General features: G+C 38.0%; 1 long non-coding RNA gene across 1 annotated transcript in view; it reads left to right on the plus strand.

Moving 5' to 3' along the window:
• Positions 1 to 23,053, plus strand: part of LOC127469923 (uncharacterized) — a 51,468-nt gene that overhangs the window by 16,181 nt on the left and 12,234 nt on the right. The window lies entirely within an intron of this gene.

A 23,053-nucleotide genomic window follows, 5' to 3' on the forward strand; every position in this document is an offset into this window, starting at 1 on the left:
TGAACAAGAAAACAATTTTCTTTCACTCCAGTTAATTTGCTCACAGGGAGCATACCTTCTGAATAAACAAGCAAATCTAATCACTATAACTTAAAACACAATAACCTGTTTTTAATATAGAAGTGTGTAGGAATCTAGAGTTCTGAAAATAACACCACATATATCATCTTAAATCAAAGACAGGGCTGAGAAGTCTTGTCACTAAGTCTCATGTCTCCTATCCAGACTGAAGTAGATGGAAGGGAATGCACAGAAGGTTTTCAAAATGTTCAAACTAAGTACTGGCAGTCTCTTAAATTCACAGAACTTCTTGAATGAGAGGACATATTTCAATTCAGTCTGACCTGTTTGAGTCTTACTTCTGAGTGAGGTTGTTTGCATGTTCTTTGGTAAAACAGAAAAACCTGCTCCAAAACAAAACCTGACATATTCTTATGGTTTAGATGATACACATCACTAGAAATATGGCCTGTTTACTGAGCAGTCATGTTTTAATTCTTAATTGTTTTAATTCTTCTTCCTTGACTCTAAAGAAATTTTGCTGATTGCAAATATTAATTACTTATCTAGAAGCCATATCTCATTTCATAAGCGTTTTTTTTCTGTAGATGGTGCAGACCTGTATACTTAGTTTCAGAGACAGAAAAATTAAGTATAATACATATGCCATGTATTAGCATAGGGCCTTGGCCTTTATCAGTGGAGGTACTGTGCCTATCATACTACTTCAAGAGTATTAAGTGAAAATATCTTAGATCCAATTTTAAAGATACTGTTACAGAGTGTTTGATTTGTAATTATGCTAGTGCAACTCTGATCTCTTTCAGTGCTTGACGCAAGCCCAAGCTACTACAAAATTATCTCACTGTTCTTAGTTTCCTTAAGAAACAAAACACATGCTGAAGAGTGGTCTTTGAGATATTTAAAGGTTTAAGATCTGGTACGTGTGAAGGTTTTAATAAATTAATTAGTCTGCAAGGATTGACAGAGGGGAGGAAGACAATAACTAGTTACTGTGATAAGATATGCGGTTTAACACTGTAATAAGTAATAACACTGTAATAAGACAGATGTGATGCTTTAGAAGAGTGTGCCAGGTACAAAGTCTGTCGTTCATAATATTTGTACTTTTTCTAATTTCTGATAAGCATACTCATCAGAGGAAACAGGAGTTTTTGGTTAATATGAGAAGAACTTAAAGAGTAATGAGACTTTAACATGAAACTTTTCACTTGCAATATTCAGTTAGAAATGGTCCTTGCTGACTAGCAAAGCAGATGTGATGGGAGTTTTTCCTATTCTTTTGCTCCAGAATAAAATGTATATAACAACGTTTTTTTTAAAGCCAGTATAAAAAGAGGATCATATCTCCGTTGCAGTGAACAAGAAAAGAAACCCCAAAAGCCAAACCCCTCAAAATGATCTCTCTTTCCGTGTATGTCCCTTATGCTGTTTAGATTGAGTGTCTGGGTATTGAATTGTAATTTCAGGGTAACTAATTGGCAACTATGGTAAAGTGTGTGTGTATATGTATGTATGTATGTATAGATATATATACTTATATATCTATACATAAAATTATTTTTTTTTTTTACTCATTGTTGGCTAACTGACATCCCCATCACTCAGACTGATCTATGCAAGCACATCCTTGTATGAACACAGAACTTTGCAGGTCCAAAATGTTGACATTTCTCCAGCATAGAGCAAATTGCAGAATAGCGAGGCATCATAATAATGTTAAATCACTTGCAGTAAAACTTGTAAGTCTGTGTGAGGCATCTTATAAATCTAGTGAATAATTTAAACATTGTGTCTGGAACTATTTTGTTTTCCTCATGAGTTTGAAGGAGCTTTATTTTTCTGAGTGTGAAATATGCATGCAGGGTTTTTTTAGAGGATAGTTGTTTGAAATCTTACCATCATTGACAGTAATATGATTTCTCACTTCAGGATTCTAAAAGCTGGAAAATAACAATTAGAAGCTGAATATTCTCTAAGGTACTTCAGATGGAGTTTTGTTGCAGGTGGTAGGTAGGGAAAAGCCATCTTTGGCACTCAAAAAATAAGAACGGTTTTCTTTCACTTGCAGTGGTATTTGATCTATTTGATAAGCCATGACAATGCATTACAGTGAAAATCTGTTTCCTACCTGAAACTGCCTTTACAGACTGTCGCTTTAGGAATCTCCAGCTTGCCTTGGAAGTTTGGAAACTTGTCCATGCACTTAACTGTATTAGCAACTACGTGCAATGAGTTTAAGGATCTGTTAGTTTTGAGAAGTTACAACAGAATTACCCCTTCATGTATCCTAATTTAATCTTTTTTCCTAGTAGGAAAAGTAGTTCACTGAAACTTCTGTCTCAACATTTTTCCACTTTTAAAATTGCTCTTATATCTTGAATCCATGTTTTTATACAAGTAGAAATATTACTCTGTGGTATCAAGTATGCAATCAAGTTACAGTTGCTTAAAGTCACCACAGTGAACAGCCTGTGCATGCACTAATAACATGCAACAGATCTGAGGTAATTTGTTTGACCACATTACCTTTGCACTAGAAACTTGGCTAAGTATAGACTACTCCTCAGGAGTAGTCAGCATGGATTCACAAAGGGGAAATTATGCTTGACCAATCTGATAGCCTTCTATGATCACATGGGGAGAGCAGTGGATGGTATCTACCTTGCTTCAGAAAGGCTTTTGACACTGTCTCCCATAACATCCTCATAAATAAGCTCTGGAAATGTGGGTTAGATGAATGGACAATGAGGTGGACCAAGAACTGGCTGAATGACAGAGCTTAAGAGGGTAGTGATCAGTGGAGTAGAACTCGGAGGCCTCAGTGGTGTTCCCCAGGGGTCAATACTGGGTCTGGTCTTATTCAACTTGTTTGTCAATGATCTGGACGAAGAGATCGAATGCACTCTCAGCAAGTTTGCTGATGATACTAACCTGGGGGGAGTGGCTGATACACCTGATGGTTGTGCTGCCATTTAGTGGGATCTTGATAGGCTGGAGAATTGGGCAGAGAGAAACCTAATGAGGTTCAACAAGGGCAAGTGTAGGATCCTGCACCTAGGGAGGAATAACCCCAAGTACCAGTACAGGTTGGGGTCTGGCCTACTAGAGAGCAGCTCTGCAGAGAAGGACCTGGATGATGGTTGATAAGTTGACCATGAGCCAGCAGTGTGCCCTTGCAGCCAGGAGGGCCAGTGTTATCCCGGAGTGCATCAGGGAGAGCATGGCCAGCAGGTCGAGAGAGGTGATCCTCCCCCTCTACTTGGCCCTAGTGAGGCCACATCTGGAATACTGTGTTCAGTTCTGGTCTCCATAGTTAAAGAAAGACAAGGAGCTACTGGAGAGGGTCCAGTGGAGGCCACAAAAGTGATTAGGGGTCTGGCATATCTCTCTTATGAGGAGAGACTGAGGGAGCTGAGCCTGTTTAATCTAGAGAAGAGAAGACTGAGAGGGGATCTCATCAAAACATATAAATATCTCAAAGGATGGTGCCAGACTCTTTTCAGTGGTGCCCAGAGACTAGATAAGGAATAATGGCCATAAACTAAAGCATAAGAAATTCCACCTCAACATGAAGAAGAACTTCTTTACATTGAGGGTGGCAGAGCACTGGAATGGGCTGCCCCGAGAGGTTGTGGAGTCTCTCTCTCTGGAGACATGCAAAAGCCATCTGGACGCATTCCTGTGTAACCTGCCCTACATGACCCTGCCTTGGCAGGAGGGTTGGACTAGATGATCTCCAGAGGTCCTTTTCAGCCCTAATTATTCTGTCATTCAGTGAAGTGCCTGTAAAAACTTAGAGTTAAGAAACATTGCCAAGGAGAACACCTGAATAGGTTATCACCAAAGAGCTGAGCCACTCTAAATCCTATCAGATTTCAGTTAGAGTTTAGATCCTTTACATCCAGATAATTTTTATAAAAATAGAAGTTTGACCTTTACATCATTGAAGCATCATTGGCCTTGAAGGAATGCTAATTATTTTACAAAACATGTTTTTTTTTGTTGACTTGATGAACAATACATGTCAGGGAACTTAAAGAAGAGATCTCAGTAGCAGTGTGTGCCAAATGGCATGTTGGGTTGCCTCAAATAACACTTACTTTGCCCTTTATTCCTCTTGGAAAAAAATAATTTTCATGTATGAATATTCTGTGCCTTGTTTGTTCTGAACTTCTGCTTTTACAGTGAAACTTAGGACTCTGCTAGGTTTCATTTCACTGGAGGTCTTTGGGCCCTTTAGAGCCAGTACACAACAAGAAAAAATGTTCTGAATTTGAAAGGCCTGAGGAACTGCAGCACCCAGAGTGTTGTTGATTGAGGGACAATTTCTTGCAACGGTTTTGTTCTGATAAACAAATGTGTAATTGGTGTGGTAGTGCTCCAGTACTAATGATCTACCGCTATCTGGGGGAAGTTTCAACATACTTAATCAGTATGGCCTGAAATACTGAGTCATAAGAACAATAATCTATATTTAATGCCCTTGACATTTGTGGAATATCCAAAAAGCCTTATTACAGTTTGTGTTAGGAAATAACACTCAGATGCTTCTGTCCCTTTTTTGACCTCCGTGGGGCTCCCAGAACATAGAGAAGCATCATTGAAATAAAGTTCAGGGCAAATTTCACCTTTTGACAGACTACCCAAGCAACTGTGCAGATTTTGCTCTGCAAGAACTTGCCATTAAAAATGCATTTAGTAGGCTGAGACATATGGAAGCTATAATACATCTGGTCCCTAAAGCCAAATTGTATGTATGAAGCACTGTTGGTATTTTTTTCATTCCTAAATGTTCTCTACTCTGGTGGTAGATTAAATGGTTTGTAATGTTTCCCAATATGTTGACGTTCATGTAAATCAACACATAATCTATCAGCATTGTATCATTTTGTCTAGTGATATTTCTCGCTATTGATTTTGTGTAGGATTGAATGCAGAATCCTAGAGAAGCGATTACCTTAGTTACACCATTCTTGTAGTTTTAAAATATGAGGTCATTTTGATGCATTTTTATTTCTGGTTTAAAAACTCCATCCTGCAGAACAACAGATGATAGTTGTCTTAATGAAGAATTAAGACTAAGGATATGAGCACTTGCACAAGCATAAAAGATACTTGATGATGTATTATAACGTTCCCCAAGCAAAGCATTGCTAAGAAGTAAAAGGGAATTATGAAGTAAAAGGGATTCATAATGTAAAAGATAAACGTAAAAGACGGTGAAGAGAATCCACAGACTTGATATATGGATATACACTTCCTCTCATCTGAGGCAACCTACTAAGTGTAACATTGAGTAATCATATTATTTCTGTTCTCAGAAAAGATTATATTAATAATCAGCTTTAATTTCAAAACCATATTTCCACCTCTTGAATAACTATGGAAAGCAGATGTGAGGCTGTTGGGGACTGCAGTGACATGTTATAGAATGATAGAATGGTTAGGATTGGAAGGGACCTTAAAGCCCATCTAGTTCCAACCCCCATGCTGTGGGCAGGGACACCTTCCACCAGATCAGGTTGCTCCAAGCCCCATCTAACCTGGCCTTGAGTACTTCCAGGGATGGGGCATTCACAAGTTTTCTGGACAACATGTGTCAGTGCCTAACTCCTTTTGTAGTAAAAAATTTCATTCTAATATCTAATCTAAACCTGCTCTCTTTCAGTTCAAAACTATTACTCCTTGTCCTATCACTGCATGTTCGCCCTGCGCATTTGCCCTCCACAAGAGAACGTGCAGATCTCTCCTGAGCTAGCAGTAATCACTTAGTTCTATGCCTAAAAGGCAGTACAGGAGGATGTACAGCAGGAGGATGTAGCACATGAGTTTTTTTTCTTCACATCAGGAATTCAGAGGGCTTCAGATGCAGAGATGTATGATTTTATAAGCCTTCGTGACACTGAGAGATTCTGACCTTGTTAAATATTACTAACCTTTGCCTAAAGTGTCTGCTCAAAAGCAGATGTAGCACCTTAGGATGTGAGCTTGGCATGAGTCTAGGATCTTATTGACAACGTGGGTTTTCATTTCTGAAAGAGAACTGACTTAATTCACTTGTTAATTAAATCAAGGTTAATTAATTTAATGAAAAGTCTGTGATTTGCTGTTGTAAAATGTTCTGGCAGGATCAGATTGATGTTGCTGCTCCCTGATGCCCCTTCCCACTGTCAACCATTCATCTTTATTGACAGAAGTGTGGTGTGGTCAGTGCAGTGACCAAATTAAGGGACTGATCCATCTGAAAAACAACCCAGTAAAATGAAACAAAGTGTTCTCCATTTTTTACCATTTTTTATACCCAACAAGATCAGCTCCCCAATCTTGTGTGTCCTCATGGAAGCTAAGAAATATGAGAATCGGGAAAAAGCAGCAGGTGGAAATTTTAGTAGAAGGATTTTGTGGTAACAGACCACAACTACAGATGGCAGAGACTGCAGAGCATTATTTCTAACTCTTCCACTTAATAGTTGAGTGACTTTGCATTTATCATTTTCCTGTTTGTAATTGTTTTAAAACTCTACTGACTGAAGGAAACAATTTTTTATTGGAAGATGCTAGGTCAGAGTACAAATATTTCAATTTTGCACAGGCTTTTGCTGGAGCATGTGCTTTGCTCAGTATATGGTGAGCTACATGAAGACCATGATCTTCCTTGACTTTGCTCAGTGCCTGAAAGTCACAGAATCATAGAATAGTCTGGGTTGGAAGGGACCTTAAAGATCATCAGCCCTTGGTCTTAATTACAGTCTCCCAAAGTTGCATCTCCCTGTGATGCAGCAAGCAGCCTTAGAAGCCTGTGAATCCCAATTTTATCAGAAGGTTTTCAGAAATTCTGTGCCATTCCCCTTTCTCATCATGGAGAACAAGTTATATTCATGGGAATCAAGGTAGTGTGGTTTTCTGGCAGTCAGTGTTTTTTTCCTTCAATCAGATGTTTCTTATATTCAGCTGGCTAGAGAAGATATATTTTTGAAAAGATTTGGAAACTCTTATGTTTTGATCATCCTGATTTTATGCTTTTACTTGAGGCAACTCTCTGGTTTAAGTATGCTTTTTGTTTGTTTGTGTTGTTTTATTTGTTTGCTTTTAGCAGCCTTACCTGGAGAATGTCTTAAGACATGTTCTGTAAGACTATATTTGAGTAACCCACTTTCTTCAACCTGTGAATTATAGTCCTTTCAGGTCATCATCAGAGTTCTTCCTTTCCTTTAGTTGATATTGACATATCTTACTCTCTGTACAATGTATGTTCAACATAAATGTTTGGTTTTTTTCTCTCAGAAGGTAATTTATAAGTTTCTGTGATATTCCTCTACCTACATTGTAGGGTTTTTTTTAAATTATTTCATATTGTACATGGATAACTACAACCACATTTGACAGATCACAATTTGAAAATCTGTATGCAATATGAAAAAAAATTTTCTTCAACATAATATTTTTTCTTCTCTCTAATCTAGTGCATCTACAGACTGATTTAGTACACTGCATATGAAAGAAGGAGTGTGAACAGTCTTTGGCTGTGCCTTTATGGATATCTTGGACTCTGGCATGCCTTGTATTGACCTGGAGGTCATCCACTTTATGCTTATATGGAGCAGAGCAATAACATGAACGTAATGGACCAAGGACCTGATCTCCTGGCTGAACATACTTTGTGTGTCATGTAGTTATAATGTCCAGTGCTTATTTCTCAGCTATGGCATCTCAGCTGAGGTGTAGCACCTGATTGTGAAGTTTCTGTGGTCTGTATGAGGACAAGGTGAAACCAGCCCTAACCACTGTTGGGCTCTTAGGAAGTCTGTCAAAATTCTGAATCAGACTGAAAATGCTAGACTCTTTGTGCTGGAAGATGATTAAAAAAGCTGCTCTTGATAATTTCTCAACTATTTATTGACCTTCCAGCTGAAAGGTAGTATAGACCCATGGTACAAAAAGCGAGTCAAGTGTGAACATAAGACTGATGCAATTGAAGTTTTCCATGGAGAAGGCTTAGGTAAAGTATGTATTCGAGTAGTCCTACAGAGAGATTTTTATGTTGTTTGATAATTGTCTAGTAAAGAGCTAATACATTTCTTTTATGGATTTTAGTGGTTTTGTATTTGAAAAGTCTTGCAGTAGGATTACTGCCTTTTTTTTTTTAAGGAAAGCTAGTAATGACTGTCTGAATGCTATGGTAATCCATTCTTAATTTATGTAGCAGTTATCAGCTTAAACTTGAGATTGATTTATTCCACTTGCAAACTGCAGTGTATGGGAAGTTCTTTTCTGCACAGAATAGGTTATGTGTAGCCTATGGAGGGACACAGATTTGTTGTGGAAAATGTGAGGATAACTGCCCGGGCTGTTTTGTGCAATGATTGAAGCAGTGGTAGTTTATCACTTTGGGATAAATTAATTTTTTTATCCACACATCACTCAGTATTGATTTAGCATAAAAATGTCAAACTTATTTTATAATCTTTCTCTCATCAACATTACCTTGGCTGTCCAGTGTTATACTGACCTTCCAATAATACATTCTGTGTGAGCAGTTGAGCTTGATTGATGATGTGTGGATTTTTAACAGCAACTGGGACTAGTGACTACATATAACTGGGCATGAATTTGTTTAGTGATGGAAACAGTAAGAAGAGGTATATGCACACTTTTGTGTGGGCTGAATCTATCACTGTTCCAGTTTATTACAGTTCCAGTTCAGTTTCTGATATTGACATCACAAGTAAGTTTTATTTACTATTTTGTTATTTAGTATATTATTATTTAAGGTGTCTAAATACACTCAATTTTGTCTGTCTTTATAACTACTAGTATAGATTTTGGGTCAAAGGGGAAAATTAAGTTAGTATATTTTCCTTTTCTCTCTCTCTCCATCAATTATCTCCACCTTTTCTGCCAGACTGTTCCCTTTATGCACTTCTTTATGTTTTTTAATCTTTGTTATCTGATATCACTAGAGTACAGTAAAGTGAGCTGCTTTACATTTCTGCTCAATTAAGTATGGTTTCCAGGTAGTTTTATATATTTACAGAGAATTGTTATCACGTAACTTTGATTTTAAAATTGCAATTCTAGGCTGATAGGTGATTCTACAAAATACTTTATTCCCCTTAAATGTGTTCATTTTGTGATATCATGTCTGTATCTGGATGCTTTAGTTTATTAAAAAAAACAAAGAAAACAAAAAGGCCCTACAAAGACAAAAATCAAAGTTTGTCCTACTGTTTGCTGTCAAAAACTAAGAAGAATGAGAGGTAACTGAAAACAAGCAAGCTGGATTTAGTCCATTTTTGGTATAGCATTTATTGACATTATATACATAGCTGCAAGTTATCCCTGTGCAAACTCTTTGGAGGCTCTTTGTGCTGATGAAACGGAGAATGCAGTTGGAATATGATGAGATTACTAGATAGCTGAGCCAGAGTATCATCTTAGGAGATGTGTTTCCTTTTAATTAATGATGCAAGGAAGGAACTGTCATTCTGCCTAAGATCCTGAGACAAGTTGAAGGATCTGGTTCTTCATTTTTAACAAATACTATATTTTCATTTATAAATTATGGACCCCTAGGAAGCAGTAAACACAGAATCCCACCCTGATGCTATTTTTTAGAATTCATATGGGAAATACTTCAAGACATGGTACCACTAACAAAGCTGTGTATCCTGTAGAGATCTGTAGTGGTGTGTATTCTCTGAATTGTTGTTTAAGCCCTGAAAGCTGATCTTAGACAGGTTTCTTAACTCTGTGAGATCTGACATTGCAATTGTTCTCTTTGTTTTTAAAAACTAAGGCATTTATTTTTTTATTTTTACTTGAAGCTTTGAGCTAGGTAGCCTAGTGATTTCCATAAGTTGCACTGCTTCTAATGTAAGGACCATAATATTTTTGAGGCCTGGAATATGGAGTTTATGGTTTTTGAAGCAAGGTGTACAGTTATTTTGTTTAAGTCTTTTGGTTTTTAAGTTGCTCTGTGGATGGACATCTGGTTTCCCTGACTCAGGGCTTGAAAACTTTCTGCTTCCCTCTGAGTGAACAGGCTAGCAGTGGATTGGGATAAAATTGTTTTAGCTTTCCATACAACTCTTATGGACTTCCAAGTTTACCTTAGTTCAATTGCTTCTCTGGCATCTGTCAGACTGCTTTCAATTTTTTTTAGCTTCCCACCCAAGTTAGTAATAAAACCTCAAATCTTACACCTCATCTGAACCCACTTGCTGCTTCTAAAGTTGTCAAATTAGTGCTCTGTACTAAAGTGTCTCTGTAGTGCTTTTAAATTTAATTGTTAATCTGTAGCTATAAAAATCACTTTTATGCCTGCCTATGCAAAATATGGGCAGAGTTAATACTTTGCTGGTTGTTGTGAAAGGCTGTATAAAAACCTTCTAGTAGTTGTCTTCCTTGCCATTTCCTCTCTTCTCTGCTTACTGCTAACAACATAATTGCTGACCTTTTGGACATAGGCTGAGATTATACAAAAGGACCAGAGTGTTCTAATGGCTTGCTGCTGCTGGGGATGGCTTTCATGCCTCCTGGGTTTCTTACTGGGAATTTTGTCCTTCCAGGCACTGGTTTTCGAATCTGATGCTTGATGAATCGCTACAGTTCACTACACTGTTAGAAAATTAACCTATGGAAAAAAGGGGGGGAAAAATAGATTTCTTTCTCTCATTTTAACAGTCTGGATCAGTTTATTTGAGAGAATTGGGCCAAGAAAAGATCCTGACTGCATTTCTGGGATCAGAGGAGCTCCAACGAAGGATGAACCATCCCTGTCAGTGACTATTTGATCAGCATTGTAGAAAAACCTTACTCTTCCTCAACAGATTCTTAAGATGGCTGATATGTCAGTATGGGCTGGGATGATGCTATGTCTATCAGGTACTCTAGGTTTGGCACAGTGCTTGTAGTACTTTGCTACCTGCCTGATTTTCTCTGATTGCAGGTAACCAGACATCGAACTGTGATTTGAGCACACTGTAAGAAAAATCCTTGCTTTCAATTTGTGAAACGGCAAAAAATACTTGCAGGACAAGGAAAATTGCAGCAAGAAATCCTTTATTGCTGCACTGAGTGCAATCCCAAGTCACATGGCATTGAAAAGCACATGCGGTTTGAAAAACATGCCCCTTTTGTACCCTCTTGACCACTTAAGATGTTAAATATTCAACAGGTAATAGGTATTTTACCTTAAAAGGTAGTTTTTCGAATTCGGGAGGGGGTGTCACCCTCCCTCCTGATTGATTGATGACGTACTCCTCTGTACATGAACAGGGGGGTCTGTCCGCACACAAAGGCCAGCCACGTGGCCAGGGTGTATTTTCCATTTTCATATATTTTCTTCCCTGTCCCGATCGCGATGTTTTCCTGGCATTGTGCCCAGATGGGGCCTTTCACCTTACAGTCTCCACGAGGCGCCTAAAATATCCCACCACCCTCTATTTTTCCACTACATTCAATTTGCTTATAATAAAACCAGGTTATTTATTTCTCGTAACACAAAATCAGTATCTCTTCACACAGGGGATTGAGCCCACAACTCTGTGTTATGCCTGTAAAGTGAGAATAAATTCTTTAGTTGCAAACATTCCCTCTCTTTGTGGCAAACAAAAACTGTCAGAAGTCTAAACTTCATTAGACATGTTTTTAACTGGTTTTAACCCCCCATAGTAAAAATCCAGAGTTCAGTAACATGAGTAAACATCAGTAAAATGTCATTTGCCATTTCACTATGGGAACAGTGGATTACTTCTTCCAACTCAGGAAAAAAGAAACCAACAGTTGAAATTATTAAGCCAAAAAAATTTAAAATTGGAAGTATTTTGCCTTTTAATATTAGGTACCATTGCCATGATCTAGCCTAGATCTCTCTCTCTCTCAACTTTGTCATTTTGTTTCTCAGAAACACAGATCAGAAACACTTCCTTGTTTTCTAATATTGCGGAGTAATAGTATAGGTTTAAGAATTTTATGTTTTTATTTTAACTGAGAACAGCGTTCCTTCTATCTGATGACTCTATGTAATCCTGCCAGTAACTGCACTAACAGTGTGACTTGCAGGCTGTCAACCAGATGATCATCCCTTAAATCTTTACCTCGTTTTACCACAGGAGCTCAGTCTACCATATTTTGACAAACGGCTGGTATTAAACTGCTGGAATAGATCCTGTTCACTCATAGATTGAAACAGAGGTTTTTACTTCCTCGTCTGCCGCTCTACAATTCTGCTGTCTGTTTAGCATATGCTAGAGCCATATGTAAGAAAGGGAGGTGTTAGCTTTTTCCTTCTCTCTGTGCGTAACCTGGGAAGTTACGGGTGATGTCTTGCATACATGAGAGAAGTACCGACTGCAATCCGTATGTGATCAGAGCAGGCTGAAGTTGTGCTGCAATCTCACAGCCCTATAGATGGGTAGTTAACGGTCCTATCCTACTGTCTTCTTGCTTGCTGAATGTTGTGGTTTAAAATCATTCATACATTCAAGGGTAGCTTTGGAGATGGCAACACAGAAGAAGGAATGAGTTTTGGAGGTGGGAGCTGAAGAAGGATGGTGAAGGGGATGAAGCTGCTGAAACATACATTGCTGAAAGAAATATTTGTCCCCTGCTCTGAGATTCACTGAAGTAGATCATCCATTTGCTTAGCAGGTTGCTGGCACTTAATGAAGAAAGTTCACAAAGGTGTGAACGGGCCATTACAGTGTCATCAGCAATGAAAGACCATCACTCACTCACCTGGGGAGAGAGAGATTTGGCTTTTGAACTGTCTTTTGAAGTCTTGAAATTCTTCTCACCCCATCCCAGCCTGCTGACACTTCTGGAGGAGCCTGCGGCTTTTTAGCTTTGACTTTTTGTTTCATGAATTGTCAAAACGCTTGTTCGATTTCGTTTTATTTCTTAGAAGGCACACTTCTGAGTAGGGATTCCTTCGCCTGCTTAGAAGCAGGTGAAAAATGAAAAGCGTGGCTTCTGGCAGGGGAGACCAAAACCTAACGTGTCCTTATAGGGCAGAAGGAGGACACTTAGGGGACGGGGCTGTCGTCTCTGTGCATGTCTGCTCATTGTTTTGTTTTTTTTATGCAGGCTTCGAGGTGTAACCATGTGTTACGTGTAAAATGTTTTTTGTTTAGAGCTCACATAGCCTACTAAGGCATTAGAGTAAATGATTGATAAACTTTGTTATAAAGCTCTTAATTTCAGAAGGTGCATAGGTGCATTGTGGTTACTTATTTTTCAAAGTTAACTAAACTTGCACGACCTAATAAGCAGGCAAACTGCCTGAAGTATTATTGTTTAAATGTCTTTGGTTTCCCTACACTACTAGGCTTAAGTGCAAATAATGCTTGGAAAAGTATGTAGTAAAGCTTCTTTCAAATAGATCTTACAAATGATTTGACAAGAAAATCTCTCCCTCTGTACCATGGAAACTCTCGACTTCCATCAGTGAAAATTGTAAAATGATGATAATTATCTGGAACTTTTTGGCTCTGCCATAAGAGAATGATAGTGTCACCTCACTAGTAATTTTATTTTCAAGCTGATGATGGGCTTATAGACAAGAATATATCCTTACCATACAATGGGTGTAAGGTAAATGTGCATGTGTATGTACATGGTTATCTCTTATAACTTCTGAAATTTGAAATAATTGAAAAATGTCTATTTCATGTCTTGGTCAATAATGCGTGTCTGTTCTCAAGGTAACTTAGATCCCAGTGAAAAGATTTTGATGTTCTTAAGAATGCTTTACATTTGTAAGTGGAAAAGAAAAAATTAATAGTTTCTGGGGTTTTTTTGTGGGAAGGAACCCTGATAAAAAAAAGATATTTTTCATAAAAATTGTGATGAATGTCTTTCTATAAGATTATAGGAATGGGAGAAACTATAAAAGTCTAGGAAGAATGGTGCATCACATCACACTCATTATTTTTTTTAAAGGGTTTTATATTTGTGAATTTTGCACAGGATCTAACCATGAAAGGGTGTATCCCAGAGTATTATGAATTCTAATAAATTCTTTGAATTATTGGTACTTCTGAAATAGTTGAAAGTTATACTTGCTGAGGTTAACATACGTTTAACTTGTGTGTTCTCTGCCTTTCCCATTACATCTGAAACAGGGCGGGGGGATGGGAGAGTGGAAGGGGGCAGGAGGTGGTAGGTAATCATATTAAACCAACACTGTTACTGATCTGTGTCTGTTAGCAGTTATCTAAAAGTCTTCGAAGTTAATGGAAAGATTCTCACTGGCTGTATATTGTGGATCGGATGCTTTGTGAATTCTTTCCTTATTGAGTCATTTTGTACAATTTACTGTAGTTAGTGTTTTCCAGTGATGTATTGCCTGCTTGCTGCATCTGTTGCAGGGCCAAGAATGTACTGTTGGCATTTAACATCTAGTAAAATTATTTTCTTTTTTTCAGAACAGGTTGTTCTTTGATATAGGGGTGTTGGAATTCATAACGTTTTTGAAAATATGATTTAATGTGAGCCTTTGAGGTATCAGGAGGAACTTTATGCACTTCTTCTATAATAGTATAAATTATTTATTAGTAAACTGTAATAAGGCTGCAGTCTTTAGCCTATAAAAATAACAGTTGTCATGCAGTCTGGAAACTTTAAACTGTTAACTGTTTTTCATTAATGTTCTTTCACACTTTTTCATTAATGTTCCTCCATATGACTGGAAGAGGTCATAGTGTAATGAAGAAAGTGAGCTACAATTAAGACTCAAAAGAAGGAAAAAGTAGGGAAAACAAAGCTTGGGCAATTGTCTTGCTAGATTGAGGATGATTACTTTAAGAACATTCCTATGACTTAATTTTTAAATTTGGGCAGCTCTTTTGATTTTGCCTGTTTTTTTTCCCTCCTCCCTCCCATCACATGCGTGAGGTTGTGATGTTCATATATGGTTCACATGTGATGCACGATCATGATTTTATTATCTCCTTTTCTCATTACCATTTTTTTCTCTACTTTGTGAGATTTGGGTTTTTAGTCATTTATCATTGTATCTTCTGGTGGTGTGTTCTGTTTCTCACTTTACTTATTATTTCATTAGTCTTCTGAAAGAGAATGAAAAATTTGTCAGTTTGAAAGAATAGAAAGAAAAAAAAAAGTTCAATTTGGGGAGATACCCTGATGATCAAGGAGAGATGGGATCTGTGAACCGTGGAAGATAAGAACTCAGAAAACTATGAAATTCGTAACCCTGCTGTATGTAGAATAAATAAGGTATTGTTAGACATGTCTACTTTCCAATCATAACCTGAAAATACATTTAAGCGAATCATTATTTGGTAAGTAAAGAACCATCTTAAAAGAAATAATCTATTTGGTGATAAAGAGTTTAAAATATTTCTAAAGACAACACATTTTATGTTTATAAGTGGATTCAAGTGTCACATTTTTGATTCTGTAGGAGGGAATATAACAGTGTATCATTATTCATATAGGTTTACATATTAAACTAGTTTCTTGCAATTTTAAACTTGGGTCTTATGATTCAGATTGCTTTGCAAGCAACATGAAATGCATCCTTTTGTGGGTGCCAGTCTTCAGGAAAGTGTTGTTTACACCATGGATCAAATATGCAACATTAAAATGCATTATAAGCATATTACCCACTCTCATTATATGACAGAAGTGTGTCAGTGAAATTAGCAGCAACAAAAAAGACAAAGATTTTCTTACCTCTTAGTTGGAAGGTAGCAGCTGTTTGAGTAATTCCACAGAGGGATAACAATGACCAACTGACTTGCACGTTCTAAAGAAAAAATGATATCAAATCCTTTGAGGATGCCATATGTTCCATGCTTTGAGGCAGGCTGTGTATGCTATCATAGCAATTAGACAGACTGGAGACTCTGCTAAAATTTTACCCAAAATGCCAGCAGAGAAGTATTTCTTGGGGCTTTTTAATTGTGAACAGAGATGTACTTATGCTCCCATTATTTATTACAGAATAAGTTATTTAAAGTGCAGATTTTTTTTCCTCAATCATTTCCCATAGAGACCTATGTATAAATAAGCTGGTTTGGGGTGCAGTTTTGGGTTTTCTTTATTTTTTTCTAAATTATGATTAATTATTTTTTTTAAACTGTGGTGGTTATCCTTTTGGTTACAGAGAGACTGTGAAATAATGTTTCTTAGAATAATGCTGGCTTCTTTTGTCATTTGTGAACGAGGTATGAAGGATGCCAAGCCTGCTCAAACAACCTTGGTAATTGCCACTGAGAATTGGGCCATTCAGATGATAACTGGATCCATTTATCTGTTCTGTAGTTTTGTATTGAAGTTCTGTAGTTTGATGTGATTTCTTGCCAGACCTATTTTGATTTAAGAAACCCTGTATTGACCGGTTTATCCAAACTAGGCACATGTAAATAATCTGTGCTGATGTTTTGGAGATAGGTCACTCGCCAAGCTTCAGATAGCTGAAAGCAAAATGCTTGTATCAGAAAAGATCTATTTGGGGCCATTAGGAACCAGAAAGGCCTATTAGCTGAAACTGCTATGAAGATGTTTTCAGTCTGTGCAACACAGTCTCCAGAGACCTGCCAAGACATATAACCCTCCGTTAACAAGCTGAGAGGTGGTTTGTCTAGGGATACCCGTAAATACTCAGAGCTGCTATATCCATTTTGAAGCAAGGCCTTTTCTGCTGCGCAGGTTGTGTTATTTCTTTGCTTAATAACTGACAGCAACATTCACAGTGGCACTTGACTGTTCTTCCAGTGTCTTGGTTCTGTCTGGTAGTTCACAAAGAGCCTGTCTGACTCTCTAGGCATTTTGGCATTCAGCTTTTCTTTTATTTAAAGCACGTACCTTGTACGTGTGCAAAAAAGCTCCCCAGAGCTTTATAATTCCTAATCATGGAATGCTTTCTAGTGCAGTATGCCGTATTGAGCACTGTGGTTCCCAGGTCCCCTTGTAGCCCTTCTCCCCTCTCTGACCCTCATCCAGAATTGCATTGAATCCCCAAATTGACTTCTGAAGTCAATAGAATTATTTGGGTTTACTGTTGTTTGATGAAGTTAGGAACTAGGAAAAGAGCTGTATAACCAAGGGCTTGCTTAAGAGGCAGTGCAAAACTACAGGCATGCAATGTTGAAGAGTTTGAGGTCTGGGATTTTGTGGTCTGTTAGATCTAATAGCAGGAAAATCAGGGGAAGGAATAAAAGATCCCTTGTTTGTCTGTGATGCAGTGAAAGAGTATAAAATTTTGAATCAATATTGACCATCCAAGTCTAAAGGCAGTACAATTTGAAGGGTAATTTCAGTATTTGAGGATAAAAGGAAAAATTCTTTCTGAATGTTTTAGGTTTTGTTTTTACTTTGGGGGGCTTTTTCCCCCCTAGAGACAGATGTTTGAAACTTTGAAGCTTGCCATGACAGAACTAGTATGAATCAATATAAACTAGCACGTTAATAATAAATAATGAAGTCAGGGGCATGTGGTGAATACGGTTTTAAACATACTGCTGTTTTCATGCTTATTATGTTGAGTTACATATGTATATACACTACAGAAACTGAGCTGTATTTAAAATAAGATTTGCAAATGAATTTTGGGGTTGTTTTTCATTTGTTTGTTTAAAAGATGCATCAACTAATGTTTAAAATGTCTGATATAATAGTGTCGTATTCTACATGACCTCAATTTTATGCACTTAAGTATTTATCTGGTGTAAAAGCAGGGAAGGAAAGCTTCTTCCCTTTATTTATATGTTAGGATTTTCTACATTTTCTTTCCTGATTCTCAGATGTTGTGAGCACTGACATTTCTGGAAAGGCCACTGACTGTCAGTGACTGGGGATGTGATGGTCTCTGGATCTGTCTCCATGGCTGTGGTATCAATTCTTCAGGGCCCCTAACAGCCAGTCAGGGTGAATCAAGGAATCTGCTATTAATGGCTATTCCCTTGAAATGTCTTTGCTTCTGCTGAAGAAAAAAAAGTCAGGAATGCAGGCAGTCCTTGAGCACTGGCATTGCTGTTGCCTGCTTTAAGGAGCCATGGCAATCACAAGGAGAGCATCCTGGGGCATCTCAGCTCTGAGGGTGCCGTCTGCATGTCTCAGCCAAAAAAGCATCTGACAGGAAGGTGGTGGCAGGAGGTGTTTGCTCATGAGGGAAAATTCAGTCCCAAAAGGAAGGGAGGGATATAAAGATCCTCACTGGGTTGGGAGCATCTGAAGTGAGAGGATTGCTTACCAAAGGGGTTTCTTTCCTCTTAAGGAAAGATTATTGCTATTTGTCTTAACAAAGTGATAGTGGACTATCTCCTTCACTTTTACTTAAGGTATTATATGCTGTCATCAGTCATTTTCATCCTCAGAAAATTGCATGCAGTCACTTCTTACTCTAAGTCATGGACCCGAAGCAAGGTAGGGCAATCTGGTAAAAAGGATTAAGTTTAGGTATTGTAATATCTTCTTTGTTACACTTGAGAGGTCTTTCCTGCTGAAATGATGTTTAATTGAAGTTGCTGCCTGGATACCTCACAAACGCTGTGTGTCAGGCTGGGAGAAACTCCCTGCAGCACTGCTGTTAAAGGGAGTGTTCTGGGGTGTTTTGACAGCAGGGTCAGTTCAGACCCAGGATCTGGGAGTCATGATATTTTGGGAAAGAGGTTTATAGAGGGCTACTGGCTAACTCAGAATTCGGTGAGATTCTTGGCTTCAGTGTTGCCTATGGTCATGCCTTACTTCTAGTTTTGAAGGCCAAAAATAGCCCAGCATCCTCTAAAGGTGACTGATCTTTAAGAAACTAAGCAAGTAAGCACATAAACCAGTTCATTGCCTCCCATTTTACCACGTGACCTCCGCAGAAACAGGATTGTCTCAACAAGTAGCTGGAAGGGAACTTCTATAGCAAGTCAAATAAACCCAAGGGAGAAGTAGGTGGTTGTCCTGTCAGTACAGGGGTAGGGGACAGATGCAACTGGGCACATGCACAGTGAAATGCCATCTTACTCTGCATAACAGCTCTCGTGCTTCCAATGCTTTCTTCAAAGTTCTGCCACTTCGTCAAAAAAGTAAAATGAACCTCCTAATGAATAAAACCAAAGTAACATAAGTATACAAAAACAGTAGCAAATGAACATGACCTATAATTGTCAATATAGACAGAGCTGTACCTGTACAAATCTAGGTGTAGGTGAAGAGGAGTAGGCGTAGTATATGTGTAATATTATTTAGGAAGTTGTGATTTACATTATAGGGTTAAGATGGTGAAGGATATACAAGAGAGAAAATTAGAGTTCAATGTTTTGGATCTTATGCCATCTGTAATAGTTTTTTTTCCTAGTATTTTTAATACCTGGCACTGTTTTACTGTTGTTTCTCTGTAGATCTGCTACCTTAATTGCAGCAGCAGTTTATACCGTATATAAAAGCACTAAATGCTTTTGCTCTTATAATGTTTGCTATTGACTTTATACATGCTTCTGTATGTAAAACAAAATTAGATTTCCTAATACATCAATAGAAAACTGTTCAAAAAGCAGACTGATTAATAAATGGTCTATTGTTTCAGCATTTATGCATACCATTTCATTTTATCTCACTGTGAACTGACAGGTTATGACAGGCAATTGAGAACAGAATTGAGTTCTTTTATGCCACTGATATGTCTGTTAAGAGGTAAAATACTTTAATTAAAATGACAGCTGAAATCTTATCTTTCTTTTTTTTTTGCTGTATCGGATTTTTATGTTGCACTTGTAACTATAACTATTCTTCTTTATATTACATGTCTATTTTACAAATTCTTTTCTTATTAAAAATTTTTTTTTATTATTTCCTTCTGGTTGTTATGTTTAGTTTACTATCTCAGGAAGCAAAACGTGTCAACACTAATTCCACAACCACCTGTTTCTTGTTTCAAATTTAAACTAGCTTAAATTAGGCTTTCTATAGCACACATTTAAAGCAAAAGTTTACCAGCATTCTGATAATAGATTCATCATTATATTATTTTGGTATTGTAGCTGGACGTGACTGGTATAAGAATTGATCCACATTTTCTAAAATTTTCATATAAAGTGGAAGGTTTATTAAGGAGCTCAAATTGTTTTTAAATAGGTAAAGCTGGTGAATTTGCTATCAGATAACTTGTACTTGTATTATTCCCTACATATTTGTGCTTGGATGTCATATTTAAATTTCACTCTTTCGGAATAATTATTTTAAACAGTTCTTTTGTTGCAGTACAGGTAGTCAGGGCAGTTAACACTATAGATCATCCTGTTTGTGTCATCTACTGATGACCACTTCAGACCTCTTTTCTCTCAGTGACTAGATTGATCCTTTCCTCAGGTCAACCATCATATTTCTTTCTCTCTTTTTATGTCTGAGAAACAAAAGAAGGAGGGGAGAAAACCCTCGAAACAAAAGAGGAGAAAGAAGGCCAAGACTGCCGTGAGGGAGTGGGTGGAAGGGCAGTGGGAATGGCAGAGCAGGTTTCAGACAGACTTTGTCCTATGAGACTGTGAAAACGAGCTGGAATAATCATTCAGGGCACTTAAGTGCCAAAAAAAGTGGTATCCAGATTTCAGGGAGTCAGGTTTTCAAAGTGTCTGTTCATCACATCCTTCCAAGCGGTGAGCTTCTTATCATTGCAAGATGGATGGTGTGCTTAGCTGCCTCCCTAACTGGACTTGCATCCAACAGCAAATAAACATGAGCATATGCAGACCATCACTATTATTTTCATTGTGCATCTTTCCTTTAACAAGAATTGCTGTTGGGTTTGTGGATCAAAGCCCAGCTACCCATATTCTGTCTTTTTACCAGCTACTTGTGTTTAGGCAGAGAAATGTTTCTGAAGGAGGCAACTCAGACATCAGAAAAAATGACACTGGTGGTAGAATTGCTTCTGCGGCATTGGAAAAGATCATTCTACTTTGTTTTGGAAGCTACAAGAACAAAGTGTGCTTTCCCTGTAATAAGGCCTTTGGCTCCTTCATTCCTCTGCACATCATCACAGAGGGTCAGGCAAGGAAACACAGTGGTTACTTCTCTGGGTCTTTGATAGTTCTGTCACCTTGGTTTCTAAAAATTGATGAGTCTGGCAGCTCATTCATTCCTGGACACTTTAAAAGACACTGAACATTTGTTTCAGTGCCCTGTTCTTCAAAATCTTAGGTGACTTTTGAAGGTGACTACAAGGAAGATGAGCAGAGTTGCTTCATGCAGCCAAGTTTTTCAGCTGTTGCTTGCTTTAACAGCAAGAAGATGCCGACTTTGTACGTAAATTCTTTCCTTTTGCAGATGAGAAGCATTGCCAGCTTCCAGCTTCCTCTTGAATGTTTGGAAATTCTATTCTTTGGAGATGATAAAAGTCTGTATGCCCAAGATACTATCCCTGCTGCTGATCTTGCAATTAAAAAAGAAGTTGAAAATAAAAAGAGAGGTTAACATCTTAAAGGTTGCAGAGCCCTGCTTTTGATCCTCTTGCTTTGGTTTCAGAGTCCCAGGGGACTCTCCACTAAGAATGCTCTGTGATTTTTTTAAAGTAGCATAACAACTCCCGTTATCCTATGGCAATAGGTCAAGAAACTTCAGAACTGTAGTAATTTCCCGCTTCATTTTCAGTTAGATTTTTCTATTAATTTATTGAGTAGATTTTCTTTTCTCAATCATTTTGGTCAAAATCTCTTCTGAACTACTTTCTATATTGTTCCCTCCCTTTAGTGCGGGTAACTTTTGCAACTTCTTTTGAAAACTTTAAATCTAGCTTGGCTGCTTGGAAATATTTTTGGTAAAGTTGACTCAAACTTGAGCTTACTATTGCTAGATGTGCGTGAAGATGTTGCTATTGGAGAACCTTTAATAAAATGCTAGGTAGCTTTTGGCTGGTGAAAGGGCAGGTGTAGGTAAGCATGCATTGGGGCAAGAGAAGGACCATGTGAGCTCCCAGGGCTCCTTCCTGAGATTGCCATGACGATCTGTGATTTTGCCCTGTGTTGCTTGGGGTCAGGGAAGGCTTTCCTGGGCTTTTGACTTTTCTGCCAGCATAGTTCAGTATTGCAGCAATGAATGTCAAGCCTAAAGCAGGTTGACAACTAAATGCCTTGAAGGCTCTTTATCAGTTTCAAGAGGGTAGAACTCTGGTGCAGATAAGAAAGGCTTATTGCTCAGTTGTTGCTTTACTTGAAAATTTTATCCACCCTGGATATGGGTGCAGTTCCCAACAAACTAAATCTCTCTAACAAAAGAGGCCTGTATGTGAGAGGGAGGGAAGGAGGGGATGACTAAGGGTGTATGTGCATTGGGAAAATGATTTCACAATTGTTTTGCCTCTGTGCTTCCTGATAGATGGCACCATACTGCTAACTCTCTGAACTGCTTGTCATGGAGAGGGAAGGGAGGCAGGCTATGACAAACAACTATGACAAACAAAAGTAATTTTTCTTTGTGTCAGTAAAACTGAATAACAGAGAAGCACACAGAAGCATAACAGAAGCTCCTTTTGTAAGTGGTTGATTTCTAATGAGTTTTTGTTATTTTAATTGAGTAACACTATTTTCAGCATTAACAAAACCCAAAAGATTCTGGCTATGGCCAGGAGAGGCATAAAGAGAGACAAACTGATTAATCCTAATCTTGTCCAGTGTGAAAGACTTTGTATATAGTCACTATGATCTCTACTCTGACTTTTTAATCCAGGGTCCTGGGAGCTGACTGTTCCAGAATTCTTCTGCAAATCCATATTGATACATCTTTTGCAAAGGTTCCCTTAGATCCCCCTCCTGCCAGACTTCTGTAAGTCTCTGACTTGCACAGATATAATCTCTGAGCTACCTGTAGCGGATGCCAGCATTGTATGCATTTATAATTGTGTAGTAAAAATGTAAGGAATGTGATTACAGACTTCCCTGATGGTGAGGGCATGTTTCCTGTTTCACTGAGTTTTGCAGGCAAAGCTTGGTCAATGTGGCTTCGTTGGATTTTAGATTTTCTGGTTTTGGTTTTGTTTGGTGTTTGATTTGGTTTGGGAGGGGTGTTTGGTTTGCTGTATTTT

Source organism: Manacus candei, unplaced genomic scaffold, assembly GCF_025592945.1.
Source record: "Manacus candei isolate 608988 ecotype Guabito, Panama unplaced genomic scaffold, ASM2559294v1 h1tg000018l, whole genome shotgun sequence".
NCBI lineage: Eukaryota > Metazoa > Chordata > Aves > Passeriformes > Pipridae > Manacus > Manacus candei.